This window comes from Antechinus flavipes, chromosome 5, assembly GCF_016432865.1.
Source record: "Antechinus flavipes isolate AdamAnt ecotype Samford, QLD, Australia chromosome 5, AdamAnt_v2, whole genome shotgun sequence".
NCBI lineage: Eukaryota > Metazoa > Chordata > Mammalia > Dasyuromorphia > Dasyuridae > Antechinus > Antechinus flavipes.
Window position 1 is genome coordinate 291,809,252 of NC_067402.1, and position 16,232 is coordinate 291,825,483.

Here is a 16,232-nt window from a genome sequence, read left to right on the forward strand (position 1 = left end):
GTAAATTAATTCATAATAACTACAATTCACACATAGTTGTATTCATTTCTCTCTTTCTCATTCGATTAATCAACCCACATTTATTAATTTGAAGAATTTCTTTGGTGTTCTCTTAGGTTTTGGAAAAACAAAGGCAGAGCTGAAAACTCTCTGAAAGTCCTTGCCCTCAGAGAGTTTATAGTCTGGGAGAGGGGGTGGCAAACCACAAGATCACAGATAAGTGAATGCTACAGAAAAAAAAAATGCAAATCATGGGTAAGAAGAGGTCTCTACTGTAGACAGGTCTCATACAGGAGGTGGTGTTTGATCTGGATCTTCTAAGGAGCTCAGGGTTCCAAGAGACAGAGGATGAGGGAGAGCATTCTAAGCTGTCCTCTGCTTGAAGACCCCCAGTGAGGAGAGAACTCATTACTTACAAAGGCAGGCACCACCTCTCATGGCTGGGAGGTGATCACGAAATCCATGGCTATGGATGCAACCACCCACCTCCAGAACTTCACCCGCTGTTTTCTGATGCCTATATCTGGAAACAAGCGGGTTCTGGTGGCCTACTTAGTCCTGGGAGCTGAATGTCCCCTCCCTGAGCTCTCTCAGAACAAGAACAGAGCCCAACATCAGGGCAAACTCGAAGCCAGACCAGCCTCCCCGGACCCTCCTTTGCCTTTGAGCATCTCCAAATCAACCTGCGACATAGAAGGACCTCAGTGGAGCGAGAACAGAATGTTGGTACAATTGAATTGGCTCGAAATAATGTTATTAATAATGACAATGATGACATTGATTTGTGTTTGATGGCATGTGGTAAAATCAGGTATTTTTTGTCACAGAGAGAATTATAGACTGGGGAGACAATGAGTTCTCTACCAAAAAGAAGACTGATTCCCCTCTGTTCTTTAAAAAGAGTATTGGGATTTTGTTCACAAGTAAAAAATGAGACTCCCCGTGTCTTCATGTCTTGTAGTGTTCAAACAGAAGGTGGGAGATCATTTGGTAATGTGTGCTTCATGTACAGATTCATGGAATCTTATTTTTAGAGCTAAAAGGGATCTTAGAGATCACTGGATCCACATCTTTCATTTTACAGATGAGACAAGGTCAAATGGCTTACTCAGGGTTATGTGGTTAATAATAATAATAATAATAATAATAATAATAAGCATTCATATAACCCTTTAAGGTTTTCAAGGCCTGTTACATATTTTATTTTATTTCATTTAATCCTCACATGAATTCTGTGAGCTAAGTGCTATTTTGAATCCTGCTTTATAGATGGGAAAGTGAGATACATAAAACTTATGTGACTTGCTTTGGGACTCTAGTAGTATCTAAGGTTGGATCTGAACTCAGTTCTTGCTCCAAGTCCTGTACCCTATCCATTATACTAGTGTCTCATTCTTTGCAATCACAGGATTCAGAACAAAAAGATGCATTGGGAACCATCTAGCCCAATTCCCCAATTTTCTTAAGAAGAAAATTGAGGCGGAAAGAAATTTGACTTGTGGAAGGTCATACAGTATGAGCTTCTTTCCATTTTTATTATTAGAGCAGATACCTTCTGAGATTTTGAAGTCATGGGACTTTAGGAAATGTTATTTTTGAGAGCAAGAGTATGAAATCAGGCTCCCATAATGACAAATGACAATATTATATTGAAAAGGATTATTTAAAGTAGAAAATTAACCTTGATAGAATTGTAGAGTGTGACCAACTAGGTTTATGGACACCGGATTAGAATAAATGGGCTTGATGTTTTCAATTATTAGTGCCTTGATTGTAGAAATTTTCAGCTCTGAGCTACTCAAAATCAGGGTGAATGAATGAACTTGGCAATGTAAGCATGTTGTTCTTCTGGAGGGTTCAACTCGCACTAAGGCTAATAAACATTAGAACTGAGAAGGGCCTCCAAGCCCAGTGGTTCTTCCTCAGTCTAACAGACCATTCCTGGATCTTCTTGAGAGGATTTCCATCCAAGGTCCTGAATGTCCTCCAAAGCTGTGACCTGATCCCATTTCTCTTTCCTCTGTTTGTTATGGCTTGGTAAGCTCCTCAACTTCAATGCAAATGGGTCTCTGATCTATACCTAATCTAAAGGTCTCTGCTGATCTTCAGTCGCCTCATCATGAGCTAGCTATCTTTTGGACATCTGAAACTGGATGGCAGGGAACAGAGTAATTTAATTTAATTCAATTCAATTATTTTACAGAGAAGGAAATGGGGCACAGAATGGGAAAGGAATAACAGCAGCAAACTGCTGGTTGAATAGGTCTAGAACCCAAGACTACTGGCTGTAAGTCCACCACCAGGTTATGGGCTTTGCAGACTGTAAGCACTTTTTCTTTGAGAAATGCATTTTTATATGTGTATGTGTTTTTGCAGTATAAGGATCCCACCAATTTTATTCTCACTGTTATTTTCATTTGATGGGCAGAAAAAATAAAGATCTACAAGATGAATCTCTCTTTCCTTATGGAAACATGCTCCTTCTATACTTCTACCTCTCACAGACACTCCCTTCCAGACAGGAGGTTGTTTGTGGACCCCTTGCTTGTTTGTACTTTTTTCCCTGAATGATTTAATGTTTGTTCTCTATAAACTCTGTGAATACTCAACCGTCTCCCCAGGAGAAAGTAAGATCTTTGAGGGCAAGTCCTGTTTCCTTTGTGCCACTGTAGCAATCAAGGAATCGAGAAACATTTAAAAAGTATCTTTTACACACACTATGTGTGGCTGGGGATACAAAGGCAAAAATGAAACCATCCCAACCTCAAAGAGCTTTTATTCTATTGAAGAAGATAACATTTAAGTGGCAATAGCTTAAAATTGCACCAAGGCTTTTGGTACATTCTGCATACACATCTCTGTGCCTATTTATATCCTCAACATTTAGCACAATGTCTAGTAAACATTAGTTTGATATATAAGCTTACACATTATAAACTTAATAAATGCTTAGCTATCTGTCCATTTGCTTGTCTAAATATCCAGCCATTTCTCTCTCCTAAAATTTATCTATACTCTCTCTTATCTATGTCTGTCTCTCTGTCTGTCTCTGTCTCTTTCTCCTTCTATCTCTCTCCTCTCCCCTCATCTTCTTTCTGTCTCTCTGTCTCTCTGTCTCTCTCTCTCTCTCTCTCTCTCTCTCTCTCTCTCTCTTTCTTTTTCTCTCTCTCCCCTGTCTCCTCTCTCTTCCCTGCCTCCTCTCTCCTCTGTCTGTCTCTCATATTTCTCTCTCTCTCTTTCTCTCCTTCCCTTTTTTCCCCCTCCCTGTCTGTTTCTCTGACTATCTGTCTAACTAAGTATGTATGGATTGATGGCCAAAGGGGAATGCGAATCTCAGTCTTGTTTCATCTTTAAAATATTCAAGCTTTTCTGTATTTTAATGCAGAAGTTGTATTCAGCTACCTTGAATATAAGATAGTTTGGGGAGAGAAGGCTCCTAGCAGCTGGAGTGTCTTATCAATGGTGTCTGGATAATGAAGATAATCAGGGAGACCAAGGTGAGGAGGGAGTACATGCTGACATGGGAGTTGTCCACTGAAGTGCCCTGATTGTAGAGAGCTCAGAAGGCAGTAATGTCTAAGAAAGAGAGCAAAACATAATTCCGAAATTTAGACACTGGTTTTCAATGACTCTAGGCATATTATCTACTGGACCAATTAGGTAAAAAGATCCTGGTCAGGTCAGGTCAAGTTCTGCCCACTACTCCACTCTATACTCTAAGGAGTTAAATTCAGCCAGTTGTCCAAAGTGCAGAGGCACTGGTTCTGGAATTCTACAGGAGCCTCAGTGTTTGCATTTGCTGACATTTCAGCTGGTCCTACTGACATTTGGCTGGAGCAGAAGTGGACAGGGACCCTCAGGGAACACTAGAAACTCCTTGGGCTAGAGGAGGTTGATGGCCAAAGCCCTTCAGCTAGAAGTGCCATCAGTGGAGGCTCCCGTGACTTACCTGTCACCTTCTGCAGAGAAAAGGAGACAGAGCGTGTAGAGTTCTTTGGGGAATGTGCACCAGTTGCTTTTGGATGACTAGCCGCCATCTGTCAGGAGGAGTCTATGTTTACTCTTCAAACAGCAGAGATGAGAAGCCACTTTGTTACTGTATTGGGGATTTGCTTGGGCACCCAGCAAACCGAGCTAATTATGGAAATGCTGAAACACTATGGCATTGTTCAGGGAAAGGGAAACAAACCCGGCACATCTGTGCCTCAGGATTAGTGTGACAGGCAGTTCCGAAAGGTCTCTCACTTCCAACTAATAACAGCAGATCACTAGAATGAAGAGAATGCATCTGAGTTTTGTTCAAATCTCAAGGAGGAATCCTCTAAGAAGAGCCCTTCCTACCCTCCCTTGAACCTTTTTACTCTTAATTCATGCACAATTTAAATAGCAATACCATTCAGTTCTCCGGATATCCACTTCCTAAGCCTCACTGAGGTAACGCAGTGCTTGAACATAGCTGATTGCTGATTGACAGAATGAAAGGAGAAAAATAATTTGTTTGAATTGACCCAATTGTATCAGAAAAAAAGCCTGTTGGGAGATGGGATGATTTATTAGGGTTTTGTTTTTTTTGTTGTTGTTGTTCTCTTTGGGAAATAGTTGAAATCAAAAAGGATGAGTTTCCAATCCAGCTTTATGTTTGATTTATACATTCAAACTTTTCATTTTTATTTTATTCTAATAAGGGAATTTTTGCAGGTGGATGCCTGTAAGTAGGAAGAAGAGACTAGAGATGGTGGTGTAGAAATAGAGATATTTAAATTTTAAAGGTTTATTTTGCTAAATATTTCCCAATTACATGTGAACTTTTTAACATTCATTTATTAAAATTTTTATTTCCAAATGCTCTCTCCTTCCTACCCCTTGAGAAATCAAGAAACACGATATCGATTATATACATGAATTTATACAAAACATATTCCCATAGCAGCTATGTTGCAAAAGAAAACACTAAAAGAAATCAGAAAAATAAAGTTTTAAAAGTATACTTCCAGCTTCAGTCAGAGTTCATAAGTTTTCTCCCTAGGAAGTGGGAATAGTTAACCAGGAGAAGAAAAAACTCAGAGAGACAGTGCTAGCTGGCTTCAATCAATCAATTAAAAAAGAAATTAAGCATTTATTATATGCTGAGCATTGTGTTCAGTACTGAGGACAGAAAGAAAAAGAAAAATGTTCTCTGATCTCAAGGAGCACGCATTCTGGTGAGGCAGAGATTATGTAAACAACATTCACAACCAAGCAATCTCAGGATAAGTCTCTAAGTTATGGAGAAAAATGGGTTAGATTTGTTTGGTTGCTCCTTTTGGGCAAGAGTAGGATAGGGAAGGTGAAAAGGGTAGATTTCAGATGGAAATGAGGATGAACTGGCAAATAGAGAGAGCCATCTATTATAGAATGTGCAACCTTGATGGGTAGGAAATGTCCCTCATAGTTCTGACATTTGAAAAGAGAGTGGCTGGTATTGAAGAATGGACTGATGCACCTAACAAAAACTGGGACTAGATGATCAATCCATCAACATTTATTAAATGCCTACTAAGTGCCAGTCACTGGGCTAAGCACTGATGTTACAGAAAGAGGCAAAGTACCTGCCCTCAAGGAGCTTATAGTTCAGTGGGGAAGAGAACATGCAAACAAATATATGCAAAGTAAGCACTATGTAAAGATAAATAGGAAATAATTTAGAGGAAAAATATTATAATTAATAGGGGTTAGAGTCCTTTCCAACTCTGTCATCAGAGTTCATGAGACTTGTGATTGACAAGTTGTTGCAAATCAATCGGTCACTCAACAAGCACTTATTAAGTAACTCACTATGTGTCAGGGTCTGCCCATGGCACTAAGAACATAAGACATGAATGAATCGATCCTTCTTGTTAAAGAGTTTACATTCTAATGAGTGAACACAAAATAAACATCAGGTAGTTTAAAAAAGGTAGGGGGACACTTAAACTTAAACTGTCTAATCTGTAAGAGGTTGAAGAGGAGATTGAAGATCCTTGTAGCTCTAACGTACCAGGATTTCAGCATCTGCAGCTTTGAAGACTAGCTGGGGAAAATAGAAGTTGAGATTCCTGCACCATCCCCTCTGGCTGAATTGATGACCAAGGAGGAATGAGAATCTCCGTCCATTAGATCTTCAAAACATTTAGACTCTTCCATCTTCTAAAGCAAAAGTCTCCCACAGACATGAATTAACCAAGCAAGATTTTCAGCCTCCTTTCACACTTCCAAGAGTCTCATCACATTTAACCCTCCTCAGCACAGACTCATGGGAGGGATGGCAAAATCCCAAAGATGGGAGGGACTTAGTTATATCTCAACCTGAGCAGGAATGTCCTTGTCCACATCCCTATTGGATACTCATTTGTTCTCTAGTAATAGGAAGCTCACCACCATGTAAAGCAGACCACTTGGGGACAGCATTAATTGCTAGTCCTTTCTTATTGGATTTTTTTCCCCTTTTGTTGAGTTGAAATCTGCCCTTCTACGACTTCCCCTCATTAGTTACAATCCTGTTCTTGGAGGCCAAGCAGAAGTCAATTCTCTCATCCCCAGGAATAGCCCTTAGAGATGTGACAATGTTAATCACACACCCTCTGCCAAAGCTTTACCCACCTGAGCATCAGTGGATTTTCCTTGATGTCATAGGAGCATAAAGTCACAGGCTCAGACTTGGAAAGGAGGCCTTCTAATCTAACACCAACATGCAGCAATGACCCTTAAGCCTTCCCTGAATGGAAATTCACTGCCTCCAAAAGGAAACTTTTTAGCAGTGAAGCAGTGAAAAGTGGTCAAATTTGGACTTTGCTACTCTCTGACTTGCCTCTGGGTACCTTTTTTTCCTATTCTGAGTGCAGAGAAAATGAATGAAAGAATGAATGTTAAAAGCATTGATTAAGTGCTTAATATGGACCAAGCATCGAGCCAAGTGCTAGATTAGAATGTGAGACGGATCCTGTTCTCAGAGCGCTCCCAAACTACCTGGGAAGGTCTGAGCTACCAGTCCAATGAGTGGAAAGGTCCCCTGGTTCCTGTGGGGCAACAGCAAAGAGGATGGTCCAAGCCTTTTTGTTCACGCCATTTCCACTGAAGAAGTCCCAGCTGCAGAGACAGATTTCAGGTCGCATCTCCATGGAAGGATTTAAGTATTGATCCTAGAGGTAATAGGGAGCCACTAGGATAACATGGCAAAGACAGATCTGGGCTTTAGGATGGCCCCTTTGGTGGCGGAATGGAGAATGGGCTAGAGTGGGGAGAAACTTGAGTTAGAGGGCAAAGCCAATTAGAAATCTGACATTCCCTGTTCTAAGCTGCCTCCCAGCTTTAACATTGCTTTTCAGAGCTCTGATCTTCCCTGTTCTAAGCTTTTCCCAGCACTGACATTCCCTGTTCTTGGGTCCTTCTGAACTCTCATGATCTAGGTTCTGTATTCTCTTTTCCTAAATTCTTTTCTATTTTTCAGATGTTCTGAGCCATAAAAGTCCCTCCTAGCAATGAATCATGGCTCACACAGTAGATGCTGTGGAGAGCCTGTGTCCCATGTGAATTTGAGGGAAGGAAGGTCACCCCCATACCTGCCTGGGCAGAGCTGCCCTCTTGGGCCTCTGATGGTTCCGTGCCAGGCTCAGAGGCAGGGGGCACTCCTGGGCCTTTGCTGCCCTCATTGACAGGCCTGCTTCTCATTAAAGGCTTTCCCTGTAGTGCAGCTGCTCCAGGTCTATTAACATCAAGCTCAGACATGCACAGAGCAGACCTGCCTTGAGCAGGGGCCTCTTGGGGGAAAATCTGAGGGCTCCCAGACCTTCTCCTGCCAGCCCTCCGCTGACTTCCGTGGTCCCAAGAGCAGGTGTCCCCACGTCCTGCCTGGGGCCAAGCTGGCTGGCAAATTTCCTGCCCCATAAAAATCTTCCCACACACTTCAAAGGAATCGGTCATGGTGTCAAGGTCCTCATCACACGGAGAGAAGGAGGACTGGGGCGCCATTAACTTGGCTTTGGTGACAAAGACCTGGTTTGGAATTCTGGGTAAACTGCTCCCTCCTAAGTCAAGTGACAAGGTTACCCCTGAAGTTGATGCCAGCTCAGAATCACCATGAGGGTGACCAAGTCATGTGGGAGACCAGGAAGATGCAAGGGAAATCAGTTTGGGGCTGAAGATGTAAGAGAAACCTGTACTCTCTTCCCCCACCTTTTAGTTCCCTTGACTTCCTTCAGTAATCAGGTGAAGGCCCTCCTCCTACAGGAGACCCATCTCCCACCCCTCTCCCCCATTTTGGAAATAACCTTCCATGTCCTCTGGGTGTCCCTGGATGGACTTCATTATTTCCTTGTTGAATCCCCTGCCTTGGAGCTCCTTGGCTACCTACAAACCTGCTCAAATCCCCCCAGTCCTTAAAAATAAAACTCACTAAATCTTACCATTCTAGCTGTTGTCTCTTGTCCCCCCCTCCTTTTCTCAGCAAAACTTTTAAAAATAATTGTCCATCTTCACTCAGTGACTCCCCCTCCTCTCCTCTCATTCCTCCTAAAGCCCCAGCAGTTTTGCTTTTTCAATCTCATCACTCAGTTGAAACTATTTTCTCCAAATCCCCAGCACTATCTGTAACTGCCATATTCAAAGACTTGATCTCCATCTCCCATCCTTTCTCATCATTCTGCAGCATTTGACATTGGTGGCCATCTTTTCTTCCTGAGGTCTCCAGGATCCCTGGGATTTTCTTGATACTGTTCTTTTCTAGCTCTCCTTCTATCTGACCACTTATTTGTAGTGCCCCATTGCTGGTCCATCATCTGTATCATGCCCCATAAATGTAGGTTTATCTCCACGCCTATGTCCTGAATGCTCTCTCATTCTCTCTCGCGCTACCTCCTTTTTTTTCTTCCCCCCATCTGTCTCTGTCTCTGACTCTCTCTGTCTCTCTGTCTCTGTCTCTGTCTCTCTCTCTCTCTCTCTCTTTCTTGTTCTCTCTCATTCTCTCTCTCTCTTTCTACCTAGCTTTCTCTCTTTCTCTCCCTCCTGTCTCTTTCTCCTCCTTCCCCTCCTTCTTTCTTTCTCTTTCTTTTTTCTCTCTTTCTGTCTAGCTCCATTTAATTCTCTATAACTCCCTCCCTTCATATCTCTCTCTCCTTCCCTCCCTCCATCCATTCATCTCTCTTTTTTCTCTTGCTCTCTTTCTCACTTTCTCTTTCTCTCTCTCTGTCTAGCTCTGTCTAGCGCTCTCTCTCTTTCTCTCTCTCTCTCTCTCTCTCTCTCTCTCTCTCTCTCTCTCTCTCCCTCTCTCTCTCTCTATTTCTCTGTCTAGCTCTCTAATTCTAACTTTCTCTCCCTCTCTTCTCTTCCTCTCTAGCTCTCTCTCTCTCCCTCCTATTTCTCCTTCCCCTCTCCCTCCTTCTTTCTTTCTTTTTATTTTTTCTCTCTCTTTCTCTCTCTTCCCCTTTCCTGTCCCTCTTCCCATAGGTCTAATTATCACTTTTATGCACGAGTCCCAGATCTAAACAGAATATCCTTAAGCAATCCCACCCCAACAAATACTTATTGAACATTTCAAGATAAATATCCCATAGGTATCTCAGACTAATCACGTCTAAATAAGAATTAATTATATCCCTACTCCCACCCCTCCCCTTTTCTGAACTTCCCTATTTCTATCCAAGGGACCAACATCTTTCCTGTAAGCCAGATTCTCAGCCTCAGGATCATTCTTTACACCTCACTTTCCATCACCACCGGCTCCCAATCCAATTACTTGTCACATCATGTTATCTCTCCATTCATTACATTTCCTGTACCTATCTTCTTCTCTTCACCCATATTGCTACTACCTTAGTTTAGAGCCTCATCCCTCTCTAGACTATGGCAGTCATCCCCTGATCAGTTTCCTTACTTTATCTCTTCCCTTTTTAATCTTCCTCTTCACGGTTACACAAGTGGTTTTCCTAAAGCACAGATGGGACTTTGTCTCTCTTCCATTCAGTGAGTTACAGTGGTTTCCTATCATATCTGGGATCATTGACAATCTCTTCTGTTTGACCTTTAAAGTATTTCAAAAATCTAGTCCCAGATTACTTTTCCAGTCTTATATATACATATACACACATGTATATTATATATATAGTACATATTATATATATTTATACATATATACACACACAATACATGCATTTTCAAGTATTTCTATGCATGTGTGTACATGTATAATATATGTACATGTATATTCTGTTAGTGTACATATGTGTATGTATGTATATGTTATACACATATACATTTATATCTACACATATATACATACTACATATGTGTGTATACATATATACACATACCTATTGTGTGTATTGTACAGATACACACATGTACACATACATATCCTTTGGGGCAGCACAGCTTGTCATTCTGTCTCCAACAGCTGCTGTCCAGCTCTGCCTATATGCTGTCCAGACTGGCCCATCTATACCTACAAGAAGCACATTAAGTCCTCCAGCCCTCTTGCCACATCCCACATCAAACATTATGGGGACTCTCCAGAGAGAAAAAGTACATGGAAATTCTGCAGTTCAGAATTGGCCATATGTGCTCCCTACATATGTATATCACTTCCATTTTCTGAAGCTCTTTCCAGCTCTTCCCCGGCCTCCCTGTCATGAACTCTGTGTGTATTTGTGGGAGGGTGCACCCAGGTACTGGAGGAAAACAGTTTGTCATGACTGGGTTTTTATGTCACTTGAATAAATGTTTTTGCTAAAAAAAAAAAAAAATGAGCCTACTGGCCATTTATGAATGGAAAGTATACCAATTGGGGCTCGCGAGCTAGTGTAAGGAAGATACTCACCCCGAAAGTTGCCCTCGGAGCCCTAAAGGGGCAGCAACCTCTGCTCTGGGGTGCTGACCTGACAACACTGGTGGGAGTTGGGGGAATCCAAAAGATGCTGTTGAACTAAAATCCAGCAGAAGCCTTCCGATGCTGGGCTTAGATTCAGGAAGGCCTGGATTCAAATTCTGCCACTGACATCCCTAGCTCTGTGACTCTCGACAAGTGATTCTCTTTGTGCCTCAACTTCTTCCTTTTCCAGATGGAAAGAATAGTCTCAGTTTCCCCCTCTGTAAAGTGGGGATTACATGAGATGCCTGTAATCACAAACAAGAAGGAAGCAGCCCCTGGAAGAAGGGTTCAGGGCCAATCAAAATGGACTTCAGGATGGATGTATCCCTGCTCTACATTGGAAAGGGTGCCTTTCCCCTTGCTCCCTTTCTCCTTATGGACTTCTCGGAGCATGCACAGTAAAAAAAAGTCTTGACCATCGGGGCAGTCCCTGTGTGAGAAGTCAGCCCTTTCAGCTGCTGCTGCCCAGATGGGGCCTGGAAAAGCCAGTGCCTGGTCAGGGGGATCAAGTCCAGGCAAGCAGGGGTTTTGTCTCCTCAGTGGGAAGTCAATTGTAAACAATCTGTTTTGTTTCAGCAGGGAGTGGAGTGTGTCCGCAGGCTCTCCTCTCACTGGATTTGCTCCCTGGACTCCCTCCCTTCTTCCCACAGCTCAAGGCATGTTTTTAGCACCAGGCCAGATGATCAGATTACTCTCTTGGGTGTCTTCCTGTTATTGCTTTAATTAGCTGGCTTCTTGCTCAATATTTATTGATTTTTTAAAAAATTTTAAATATTTTGGCATCCCTTCACATGGAGTTGGAGAGGTAAAGGACATGCCCTCTCCAACTTAATACCTGCCTTTGACCCTTTCTGTGCCTTCTCGTTCCAGGAAATTCCCAGATGGCCAATATCTGAGAGTATGACAGCAGAGGTTGATGGGAAACTCACAGCAAGGGGGAAACGCCATGTATGCACAAGCAATGCATGGAACAGGAAGAGGTGTCCCTAAGTGGGGGTGGACTGGGAGACCAGCCAAGATGGCTAAAATAGGATAGTCAGGGAGGCAATGGAGAGCCATGAAAAAAAAAAACTGAATAAGAAGTCAGAAATCAAAGGGTTCCCATCCAAGGTTGTTACTGGGTAGTGTGAGCTGGAAGGACCTTAGCCACCCTCTGACGGAACCTCCTTGTTTTATGGAGAAGGGGAGCAAGGCTTAAGGAAGCCCAGTGGGTTAGGGACAATACTTGGATATAATGGAGGATGCCAAAATCCCCTCTGTCTGTATGATGTAAGATAGGTCGCTTTCCTCTCTGAGCTGCAGGGACCTTGGCAGTGAATCAGTCAACAAGACCTACTGTGTGCTGGCCACCATGCTAAGCCTGGGGATGCAAAGGAAGGCAAAGTAACTCCCTGCCCTCAAGGAGCAATCAGAGTGATGGAAGAGGCAACGTGGAAATAGATTGGGGCTCTCAAGATACATACAGAAGAGATGAAAGGTAACATTGAGGAGGGCACCAGCAGTGGGTCGGGAATTGGGGAACTGAGGGGGTTGGGAAGCTCCTTCAGAAAGCAGGGTTGGAGCAGAGTCTTAGAGGAAGTCCAAGAAGCATTTGAACAATAGGGAGGAGGGGGAGAATTTCCACATATGGGACAGCCAGTAAAAACGCCCAGAGATGAAGTGTTGTGTTTGAGGAAAACAAAGCAGCCAGTGTCTATCCATTGTGGGGATGTAGCAATATTGGAAAGGGAGAAGGTAACCCAGCTTAGAAGAACTTTAAAAGCCAGACAGAAGAGGTGATATAATACCTCCAGAAGGGAAGGCCCTGGGAAGGAAAAAAGGAAAAATCTCTTTGGAACAAAGTTTGACCAGTTTTAGGAGATGGGCCTGAAGACGAGGTTGTGGGTTTTGACCCATAAGGAGTCTCGTAACTGAATGTGGGAGCCACAGATTTATGATTTATTATCAGTAAACTTATTTTCTATACCTGCTTACCCACGGTTACATAAAAGTTTCTTGAGCAAAAAGGGATCTAGAGTGGAAAGTTTAAGAAGCCCTGTTAATGGATGATGAGTTGGCTTGGGGGCAGGAAGACCCTCAGGTGCGTGCTGACTCCCCCGAGCCGGAGCTAGCTCCTGAGGACTTCCAGCACAGGCAGATCGGGGCTCTGCACTAGAGAGCTGCCATTCCCAGAGATCCCAGACCAACAAGTCCACAAACAATGATTAAGCATGGACTATGTGGCAGACACTGTGCTAAGCCCTGGGAAGTGCAAAGAGAGGCAGGAGGGAACGCAGTGCCTGTCCTCAAGCAGCTTTCATTCTGGTGGGAGAAAGGGGAAACGTCTCTTAAGATAAAGGGTCTGAGAGGAAGCAGCCAATCGGAGGAAGGGCAGGGGAGGAGGCGACTTCCAGGGTGAGACATGATGGAGATAAGTCACAGAGTCTGAGTCAGAGCTTTGAAAGGAGGAATGAGGTCAGATGAGATCACGGCTGTCCAGAATATTAAAATTTGTTGTGACCATTGCTGAAAGTTAGTAAACTACTGGCTGTAACCTTGTCCCCATATCCCTGGTAAATACGGAGACTCTGTAGACTTGACATTCACTCTTCAGTAGAGTCACAGAAGGGAACAGCAAAATACTCATTCTTCCCCTCGTGTGGCTCCAAGGCCAGGATCCATCAGCCGAGCTTTCCTCGGGGGGCACGAGGGATCCCCTCCAGCCAGTTCCCCACTACGGTCCTCCTCAGCCGGACTCTGAGTGGGGGCGACAAATCTGAGAACACGGTTTGTCAGACAGAGAAGTCTGAGAACAGGGAAGGTCAGAGTCAGGAACAACCTTAGATATTACACCAATAAACAAACATTATTTAGTGAGTCCTATGTGTCAATGAGGGAAACCGCTCATGCCCTCACAGAAGGCATTTCCATTCTAATTACACTTTGTTGGGGCAGATGACACAAACAAAGAATATCAGAGCTGAGAGAGACCTTGGAAGAGAAAACTGGAGTCTTAAAACCAAGCACCAAATGGAACCGCAAGCTTTCATTGTCAGTTTTACTGATAAGCAAATTGAGGCTCCAAGGGGGCAGTGACTAGCCCAAGATAAACTCCTGGCAGAACTGGAATAAAGCTCTGGGCCCTTGCCACTGAAGTGAGACATTCTAAAGAAGACTTCTCCTTTTCTGTTTGGAGACTGGGACCCACCATCCTTGTTATTTCTGTAATCAGTTAGGATCTCTGTCCTAATTATATTAGGAAAGAAAAGGAGAGGGGAGGAAAAGAGGAAAGGAGTAGGGAGGGGAGAATAAGGGGGAGGGAGAAAAAGGGAAGGAGAGGAGAAAAGAAGAGAGGAGAGAAGAGGAGATGAGAGGAGAAGAGAGGAGAGGAGTTGTCCAACTGGTCAGTTGCAGTTGAGTCCCCCGTAGGCAGCTCCTACTTCTACTCACACAAGTTGTTTGTCCTTTGTGTTTGAAGAGGACCACATCACTAAGAATGTAAGCAAACTGGATTTAAGAGGAGGGCTGTACAAGAACATCATCTCATTTTCTTCTCTAGAGCCAAATGGGTCATTAGTCATCCCGATCCATACTGATCACTGACCCCAGATGGCTCTGGAGGAGAACCAGAGTGACCTTGCACAGCCTTCCCTCACTTAAATCCACTTCACTCACATGTCATGGCGTCACTTCCCTGGTGTCAGGGATCTCTTCAAGAATGAAGAACAAAAAACAATAACAACATTCCCTTAAGTACATCTCATGGTACTGGTGATTTGAGTTCAAGAGTCCTTGACCTGGACTCATCCTAAAACTCAAGCTCTCCAACATGGCCCTAACATCCTCCCATGCTGTTTGTTGCTCCCTCTGAGCTGGTGAATGTCTTCCTGATGTTTCTTAGATACTCCAATATGGAAGGAATACAATCTTGCTCAACAGGTGACCTGTTGACATGGAAAAATACTTGGGCTACATCATCAAGCTATTCAGCAAACTCTACCAATGACCCAATTCCTAAGATACATTTTAGGAAATTCCCAGCCAAACTTTCTTATCTCCAAAAATGTGAAAAACACATACTTAGTCAGGGAGTGCAGTTCCCCAAGATCCTAAGCAGCAGCAAAAGGAGGGCAAGGAGCACTGGGTTAAGAGTCTTGGGAAAGCTACTTTCCTCAAAGGAAAAGACCCTTCAAAGGGTCTCCCAGCACAGGATGGAGAGAAGCAGCCATATGACCACAACCAAGTCATTTCCCTTCTCTCTGACTCGATTTTTTTTATCTATAAAATAAGTTAATAATCATAACTTAAATATAATAGCCCTAGGAGGTAGGTGCTATTATTATTGTTATTCCCATTTTACAGATGAGAACACTGAGTCTATAGAGGCTAGATTTGGACTCACATTTTCCAGACTGCAGGCCCAGTGCTTAACCCCTGTGCCTCCGACCTGTAGCAAGAGTGAGGGAAAACACAGTTTCTCAAAGGGCAGGTTGGCCCACCAAGTTAATTCTACACCATTAATGTGATTGACGGCTCTCACAGAATTTCCTGCTATTCTTTCAAGGGAAAAGATGCCTCCTATGGTTTCTTATGGCTCAACATGTCAGGAGTAGAAATGGTAATAGGATGATTAAGGACATGACATGGAATCCTAACATCCCACATGGGAAGGAACCCCAAAGGGCATCCAGCCTCTGCCTAAGGATCTCCAGAGAAGGGTAATCCAATGCCTCTTGGAGTAACTGATTCCATGGGAGATAGTTCCAATCACTGGGAAGTTTTTGCCAAAATCCAGCCACAATCTCTGTTGCTGCCATAGCTCCTTATATTGCCCTCATAGGCCAAGCAGAACAAAGCCAAGCCTTCTATCCAATGGCCCTCCAGACACTTGAGGACAGCTTGGAGTCTTCTCTCCTCCAGGCTAACCATGCTAGGTTTCCCTCCATCGCTCCCTCATAAGAAATGAACCCAAGACCTTCCCCATCTCAGGGACCTGCCTCTCTGTCCATATTTCTTTGGGCCCCATTCGACTGGAGTTCCACCAAGGTCGGGCCTGGCTTTTCTTTGTATTTCTAGTGTTTGAACCAGTGTCTGGCATAAAAGAGACCCTTAAGAAATGTTTGTGGACCAATTGTCAGGAAGCTCCTCTGAATGCGGAAGCCCAGAGCTGAACAGAGTGGGGACCTGCCAGGGGAAAAGGCAGATAAAGCTCAAGACACCATCCACGCCTTTCTCAATGCAGCCCTAACGCCATTGTAAGCTATATTAACAGAGAAAAGAGGCTCAGAAATCTTCCAATTGCCAGGTCTCCTCCGCTCATTCTGATTTCACTCTGAAAAGCCTGGGAGAAGAGACCATCAATGGCTGGGAGCCT